This window comes from Symphodus melops (genome assembly GCF_947650265.1).
Source record: "Symphodus melops genome assembly, chromosome: 9".
In the NCBI taxonomy this organism is placed as follows: Eukaryota; Metazoa; Chordata; class Actinopteri; order Labriformes; family Labridae; genus Symphodus; species Symphodus melops.
Genome location: NC_136699.1, coordinates 13,212,872 through 13,222,280, shown reverse-complemented (window position 1 = coordinate 13,222,280; position 9,409 = coordinate 13,212,872).

Sequence of the window (9,409 nt, the reverse complement as noted above, 5' to 3'; positions counted from 1 at the left end):
CACACCCCTTATAATCCCACCAACCTCCTTGTTTTCTCTTGTTGTGTCTGTGTTTCAATGAAGGTTGCTCTTCCTGTCTCTGTCACCGTCACAGCCTGTTATGGTTTTTTGTGCCACTTCCCTTGTCTTCTATAGTTGCTCTTTTATCCCTTCCTCACCTGCATTTTTCATCCTTTCTTTCATGTTTGGCTGTATTGCTCTCTAATGCCCTATTCCCCACATGTAAGCAGCTCGCTGGCTTTCTCTCTCCTCGCCTCAGGCCAGATATTAAAGGATCAGTGAGAATCTCCCTTCCATCACCTCCGAGGTACACACCTGCTAACAACACCACACACCTGCCCTGAAACACACAAACACACACAGTCACATTAAAGTGGACCGAGTTAGCGCAGCATTAGCTGAGCAGGAAATGACTTACAGGGAGGGTCGATTGTGTCATCGCTTACACATCATCACATACTCGCACACCTCGCTAAGAGGGGAAAGGGTTATCCCAGACAAAGGCATGACACACTTGTATTCTGTTCAAGCACATACATACATACAGTATATAGACACACACACACACACACACACACACACACACACAAGAAGCTGTGTGCAACTGAGCGGCTGCCAGAAGTCAACAAAGGCATCCTTGTGAGGCCTATGTCTGTGTGTGTGCGTTTATATCCGTGCGTGTGCATATTGTTTGCCGTGTGTGGGCTTGCTTGAGTGCAGCACGTGTGTGAATCATTATCTGTATGTGTCAGAGCTTTGTTGGAATGAGGCTTGTCATGCATAGCTATCTAACAGCCATCACTCACTGTTTTCCTTCACTCTCCGTCAGCCGAGCAGAGACAAATTGCTGTAACTAATACGTAACAGAGTAACTGAGCCTTGCGGAGTATGACTCAGCTGCCGAGTCCTTCAACGCAAACAGATACTGTGAGTGACAAGGCATTGACATTATAGGCTTGTCTTTCTGATTGGAGGGACATGATCTGAGACTTATGGCCTACAGAGGAGATGATGTGCAGATCAGCTTATTGAATAACTTTTATTAGCACTGAAAGCAAATCTTCTGTTGTCTTTCAGAGTTCTTCTTTTCATACCTTAAAGAAAATTTCCCTTATGGAGATCGAGTGATACATGCCTTGTTTTATACATTATGTTGAATAGGATGATATTATTTTACTTGTCTTTTACTACGTCAACATCATTGCCCCATAAATTGCCAATATGTTTTCGTTTTACAACTGCAAATTCAAAATGATTTTATTGGGCTTGTATCAAAGGGGCAACATTAATTAGTCCATAACTTTGAAGTGAGAGGAGGAAGTGCCACATATTTGTTAACATTATTAAGTATTAAAATATGAAATAATAGCTTTTATTGATTTACAGTAAAACCTCGAACAGAGATAAAAACGTGCATCCGACACGTCTGATTTTTTTATGTACTTGCTCTTAATTAAGATGAAAGATGGGCAAATAAGTGTATCCAAGTTCCAGGTTATAACAATGCTAAATGTTTTAAAGTCAAAGGAGTATGAATACTCCCTCACAAAAAGGATTTTTTCCCTTCCTCTTGGGAAAACAAAGGCACCATCGACAGTTTGGTCAGAGATGTGGTAATATCCTGATACAGTGTATGATACTGACAAACCATCTGCAGGACCAAAAAAGGCTTACATATCTAGAACATAAACATACTTTAAGTTGTAGCAAGTTTCCTTAACAGAACATTACTTCTAAAAGTCTTACTCTCTCCAATCAGCTTTTCTAGATTACCCTTTTGTTGTTTAGATATAATAAAAGAAGAAAATAAATAGAAACATAACAAAGTAATAAACACATAATGTATGAAATAATAAATGGGATATCCCATTCTGAATTGAATATAAAGAATGAATTATATAGAGATTAGCTCCCTGCATTGAACTTCATGAGTGGAGAGACTCAATTGATACAGATGAGAGCAGTAGTGTGAATAAATAGTCCACAGTTAAGTTATGACAATGACAATCTCATGAATTGAGCACTCCATTTAATCGATATCAGATGCATTTAGAAACTGAAGTTTATTGCTTTTTTGCAAAATACAGTTTTTTAAAATGTTATTTTGTTACAGCTCTGCATGTTCTACATTGTGCTGATTGTATAATCATATTTAAAGTTACCAAACTGACTTTAATTCTCAGGTTGAAAGTTTTGTTTTGTCTTACGTTACTTTTAAATGTATGTATTACATTTCTTTTAACACCATGTCTTTAACTGGTGGAAAACAACTTGCTGTAACCTCATCCAAATACAATTTATTCAACCAAGTACATAAACTTACAACGAAATGTATTTTGAAAAAAAGGACATTTATATAAAACATCCAAAAACGCTATTGTGTATTAAAGGAGGTCTACTTATAGCTGTCAGGTGTTTTTTGAAACTGTAATCTTGTGTTTGATATTATTCGGGCTGAGCAATTAGTCACACAGACACACACCTCCCAGTATTTGTCTGTGCCATGTTCGCTCTGTCTATTCGTTTGGTCACACTTTGCCGGCCTTTCTTTTGGCCTTCCTTCATAATGTCCATCTTAACGCCAACCTTTGTGACTGCGCAAGTAGCCATTTTGTGTAATTTTGTGAAATGTTTGCTTTATTTTCACTCCACGTGTCCCCTTTTCCCTGCTACAATCAAACCCTTTTACACTTTCCTCAAATTCCCTTGGCCACCCCCGCGTTTGTTCTCTCCCTCTTTTTTTTTCCCATCTGTCTCTCTCCTTTGCTCTTCTTCTCCCTGTCTACTCTTCTCCCTCTCCCTCCCTCTGTTCTGCTCACCTGCAGCACATAAAAATTCCTCTTTCTTTCTCCAGAGGATTGTTCAGTCGCTTAAGGATTTACTGCATTCCTCCATGTTTTCTCTCCCTCTTTCTCTCCATATCTGTCTCCCCCTTGTTTCTCTCACTTTTGGCAGAACTACACAGTGTTTGCCTCAGCCTATCGGCTCCTTTGTCTTTTTAACGCGTTTATATCCCCTTTGTGTTTTCTTTCTCCATCCCTCCCTGTCGTTAAAAAAACACACTAATCCTTTACCTGTCGTTTCCATGACCTAACCCTTTTCTTTTTCTTTTTTTTAAATTCTCCATAGCACCCACTATACCTGCCTCACCTGGCCTCTCCCTCTTGCTGGGTTTCTGCCATGAGTTGGATCCTGCCTCCTCTTTCTTAGCTGGAGGGTGCAGGGTTGGGCCGCAGCTCCTATCCCCTGTTGTTGGGTTAATGGGGGCGTGGGGGGGGCAGGGCCTGGGGCCTGGGATGAGGTTGATTTACGAGTTAATCAATCGGTCGTCCGTGTGAGTGAGCAAAACCGCAGAGGTGTGTGAGCGCTTTCATGTCACTGTCTGTGCTTGTTGACTTAGTCCCTGAGGAAAACACTGTGAGCTGTCATCCCCTGTGTTGCTCAGCTGCTTGACATGTTTTCAAAAGCAATTAGGGAGACTGTGGGTGTTCATTCACCCGATGGTTAAATGTCTTGTGTTATGTGTCTGGATGTTCAAGTGTAATCGTTTGGGTGTTCAGATTTTACAGAAAACTAAACTGACCATGAAAAATAATGACATAACACCAATGTATATATGGTAAATGTGCAACAGAAACAAGGCTTATGATGTGCTTTTGTGATGGCTTTCAGGGCCACTAGGGCATGTCTCTCTGCTCTCCAAACCTGGTCAAGAACCGATTTTGTTACAAATTTTGGAACTTTATCCGAAAGTGGAAAACTGTCCTGATGTCTGACCAGCCAAGATTGGACTTTATGTGTACATACTTGGATGCCCTGTTCTCTGGGCTGAAGACAAGGCAACCTGAACATTTATGAAGGCACCATGAATGCTGAATCTATAACAACAGCATGACTAATTAGCACATGGATCTTGGTGATAAAGTGGCCTTTCTACAGTTCAGACATTTCATTCATTAAACATTTCCACTTTTAAAAGGACAGAAAAATCGGTCTCCTGTTGTTTAAAGAAAAAGTTGTGTGACAGAGTGGTGAACATGACCCTGTCCTAACTTTTTTTTGGAACAGGTTGCTGGCACCATTTTGAGAAAGCAACACAAATAGAAATGGTTATTTTCAAAACAATTACAATTCTAAGTCTATGTTATGCCCTCCCTGGATTTAACATGATTCTGTCCTTCTCGTTAACCACACTGTGCTACGCTGTCTGTGTTAGCTACTTCAGTGCTAATAGTTATTGCAAGATACCAAACAGTGTGATGTATGTTGCAGCTCACATCATCGCCATTAAGCATTCTTGCTGACTGGGTTTTCACATTATTATTTACAAGGTGTTTGTCATGTTGCATCTTGGAGAAATGTCTTCTTACACCAAAAACTATACAACTGATGTAATGTGTGTGTTGTTTGGGGGAATCCAGAGACATTTATGTTTAAATAGACATACATGTGTTAATTAAAAAAAACACCATTATTATATGACAATTACCTTTTACCCGTTTGTCATCACCATGCCTTTAGAAAATTCAATCAGAAACTCAAAACTTTTGAAGTGAAAGAATGTGCATACCTTTTTTATTTTTTTCTGAGATTGTTTTCTAAGGTGTCTGCTCAATAACCCATGTCTAAAACATGCAGAATAATACTAAAGATGAAGCAGCTTTTCTTTCTGGTGGGCTTAAGGAATCTGGGTTTTTACTCATTTTTTGTTTACAATATTAAACATAAATGTTGCCATTTGATGTATTGCACCAGTTAGCTCAGAGCTAGTTTACATATGCAGTCCCTCTGTTACAATTAAAACATCACATACAAATACTAAATTTAAAATATCTCTGTAACACTATCTACACCCCCCCCCCCCCCCCACACACACACACACACACACACACTTGTATGTATGTATGAATCAAAATCAGTGGTCACAGAATTGAGTGTCTTTTAGAAGATTTTTCAGTTTGTGTTTAAAGCCGCTGATTGAGAGACAGTTCTTCATGTGGTAGAGCGTTCCACTGAGTGCTTTCACACAGAAAGCTGATTGCCCAAAAGCAGAGCGACTGAAGGTTACATAACAATCTCTTGTCGAAGATGTTGAGATGTTTGAGCAGTGGCTCAAATCATTTACAAAAATTATTTCTAAATGGGGCTGTGTAGGTTTTTTGTAACCAGCTCCCTCAAAGAAGGCTGAATATGTTAAACTTTCTTCATAGTACAGCCCTTAGCCTTCTGTAATGTAAACATTTGACATAATAAAATTGTCACATTTGGATTAAAGTTCAATTCCTGGATAGAAAACAATGACGTGTCATGATGTTTGTAGAAGAGTTGACACTCCATAAAATCCAGCTAAACTGAAGAATGAAAAGTAATGTGTGTTTGTATTCAGGTTTCTATTTTCACTGTACCGCTACAGTACTGTTCTGTCTCCTTTTTTTTTTTTTTGTTCTACATGCTTTGACAGTGTGTGCTTGTAATGTATATTTCTCTTTGGATGTGTTGAAAGAGTGATGAAAGGAGAAAACCAACAAGAGCTACTTGAAGTAATGAGAAAGCAAAGCTAGTAAATGAACAAAGACACAACATATGAGAGCAGCTATGAGTCTGATAACTGACACGCTCTCTGGCAAAAGTACAGAATCATACATTTAAAACAGAGGGAGACGCAGCAGTTCTGAGGATAGCAAAAACGTAAACACACATGCAAACACAGGGTTTATTTATACCTTTGTTCTTCGAGCCAAGCTATCCTGAGGTGATTTCAGCAGTGGGGACTTCCCCCTGTGCATTTGTTTAGCTCATTTTATGTCAATCATATTTCTACCCATCGCTCGTAAAGTTTAATACAAGATTCATGGTTGCATTTCTTTATGAGAAAAAGTTTTTTTTCTCTTTTCTTTTCCCTGAGGCCTTGTGTTAGAGTCAATGAGGCATTTAACGTGTTGCCGTGTCGTGGTCTACCTTAAATGTTTGACGTGTCACGGTTTGTTAAAGACTAAAACGCCTGTTTTGGCCCAGCTGTCCATCCACATAGAGAACTAACACTGTCTCTCGCTTTTTTTCTCTCTATCAGTCTTCCTCTTTAACACATACACACAGATACACACACATCCATCCCGCTCTGCAACCTGAAGATGGGAGAATGGTGTGAAAGGTAAATACAAAGCTTTTAAACTGTCTGCATGAGACACAAAGGCAGGAGATTATGGAAGAACTACAGATCCCCTTGCACACACACACACACACACACACACGCACGCACACACACACACACACACACACACACACACACACACACACAGACACACACACACACACACACACACACAGTTGAACAGTTGTTTTTCTCACTTAGGAGCATTCACTTAAATTCATTCAACTGAGACCTTTCCCAATGTTAACCCTAACGGCTCCATTTCATAGTCTCACCTCAACTTCTAGTTTAAGTCTATTAAACAAACATTTAACCTTATGAGAGGCATTGTGTGTTTAGTCAGCCTTATTTAACTTACTCTTTAAATGCTAAGATCTCTTTTTTAATGGTAATAAAAACATGTCATATGTTCTTTATTGCATTTTTAAAATCAGAGGAAAACATACTGGTGAACAGAAAACATAATGAAGCAGTTTCAGAACGTGCATGGAGAGCCCATCAGTCGCATGCATGCATTCTATGGTCATGTACAGTCAAAGAATATAAACTTCAACGCCCCCTGCCGCTTGCTCGCGCTAAATTTTCCAGAATATTTCCTGATGCATTCTCATTTCAGCTCATCCCAACTTCACACAGAAAATTTAATATGGCAGGCTGGGAATATAGGTGTGCCAAATCCAGTTGTTTGCAGTCACACATGCAGCTCACCCTGGACATTTCAGGGTTTTGTTAGAAAGTTAGTGTGCTTCTAACGTTTACTCTATAATAAAGATGGCTTGCACATCTCTGGCTCCTCCGGTTGTAAAAAAAAAAAAAAAAGTATGTCCAAAATAACCCTATGACGAGAACTAACATCCTGCGTTTTTGAAGCCGGGTCTGGACAGTAGGGTTGGGCTGTAAAAGCTGTGCGGTCTCAACTCCTCACTCCTTTGGCTATTTTACTTACTGGAAAAACAGTATAGATCCTTCAGGTTGTCCACAATGTTTAACAGTTATGGAATAATGCAAGAACTCCTGTGTAACTGTTTGTTATGTTTCTTCTTGCTGTTCCTGCTCTGTTCTGCAAATCTCGTGCACACAGCACTCCAGGAAATTATTATCCAGTTGTCAATCATTGCCCTTAACACCCTTTTTAAAGCATACACATTAATACATACTTTAAATTAATGTGTCAGATTTATGAAAGCTTATGCTTTTTCAACATGATCAGGATTATCTATAATTTTTTAAAAATGTTTTCGAAAAAAAAAATATTTGACAGGTGTTTTTCATTTTTTTGTTGGACCCATGTTCAGTCAGTTAACATGGAGGAGGCAACACTTAAAACTTAAAATGCAGCTTGTCAACATGGGCAGCTTCAAACAAATGTTTAAGCTCCACTTCTGGGTAGCCGCTACACTGTCCATTGTTTTATTGAGTCTTAGCCCAATTTTTTTTTTAGCATTTTAATGAATTCTGAATAATTTAACATTCAATGTCGGCCATCTCCAATTCATGTGAATAATTGGTCAGGTCATCATGAAACGTGGCCATAAAAGCTCAAACAAACAGACAAACTTCTATCCAATACACTGTATTAGGCAAAGGGGGCTCGCTCTGTTCATGTTCCAAAACTTCTTCTTCTTCTCTGTTTTAGAACGATTAACCGATGAGTTACCATAACATAATTTCAATATATGGTCTTAGTTTTGATCATTTTAGTCCAAACCTGCTGATGCTCATAGGCCCAATTCTTGAATTTTGAATTTTAAACGTTCAAACTTTAGCTCAAAACTTGTTAATATCCTGTGTTTTTTCCTCACAACATAACTTGGACGTTTACCGCCCCTTCATTCTCACACCCCAACAGAAGTTTCATATGCACACCTGCATACTACAAAAGATTGCGGAGACACACAATTATTTGGATCTGGACCATTTTCTTTTCCTCTCCAACAATGCACTATTTCAAAAGTGTAGGAAAAGCAGAACCAAACAATTTCCCATTCCAAGCCTGGAAAATACACAATGCGTATCTTTTTACTGTCCTCTTAAAATCCCCACAGTAATGTGATGCTATTCCTTCATTCCGTCACGCTGTCTGTGTTTCTTTCTTCTTCTTTTTTTAAACTCTTTCTTGGGCTTTCATTATTTGAGCACAAATAGGCAGGACTGGACCTAAACAAACTTGATCGAGGCATGCCTGTGTCTGCCTGGAAGTACGAACAGGGTTGAAAAAGTAAGTAAAGGCTAGAGGTAAACAGAGAGTCTGGATTTTACTGATTTTGTTTTCTCAGACAGATAAATAAATCTGAGTCTTTTTGATTTGCATCCTTTTTGTGAAAGCAGTTTGATGTTTGACAGAGCATCACCACATGTAGATATTCAGTCAATCAAGATTCCCACACTGTTGAAAATAGCTGAGTCTGTCTTTAAGCTGGCAGTTTGCATCCAGAAAGCTTTTACATCTTGAACAAAATAAAGAATAATCTCACAGCTGCCAAGCAAGTATTTTCTGCTTGGAGCAAGAACATTCAAAGTGATCCAGGACAAGTTGTTTTCAATAAATTTGTGCTTTCATGTTAGGTTTTGCTTGGTACGTGGAACAAGCTGGTCAGTTTCGCCCTTGGTCCTTTTCGTTCTCTATAACAGAGTTAATCCATCACCAAAGAGCTCAGTGGGAGCTGAAATAACGAGTGACTAGAATAAGATTTTGGACAACGTGACCTGGCTTGATTGACACATTCTACTATTAAATCAAAGTGCTGACATCTGGGACTGATTTCCCCTGACTGTTGTGGTTTAGTGACAGAGAAGTGAAAGAATGGCAAAGCAAAATACAGAGGAACCGAGTAAAACAGAGACAGAGCTTGAGGTGGGGACAGAAAAGGATTCCTTTTTTGTCATTGATGTCACTTAATAATTTTGTTTGGACCTCGGGTGCTATTTGGTTTTTATTAGACAGCCTGTTGTCATTGTTGACTCTGAAGAGTGACTGAAAGGAAGGAAATTGAATGTACCACAAAGATGCTCAGATACTATGTGTTTGTGTCCACAGTCAGCCGAGTTGACAGAGGCTAATTTTGCAAACGTTCTCATTGTTTTAGGATATTGGGCATGTCATTTGGAGGCAGCACAAAACATATTAGCATATCATCACCCTCTAAAGTGTCTTTGGAGACATCTTAGTGAGAGTTTTCTGCCCACCTCCAGCAAACAATTATTTTGGTGTTGACTCATTCGAGTCAATATTCACTGTCCATTTGTCTTTGTTTTGGT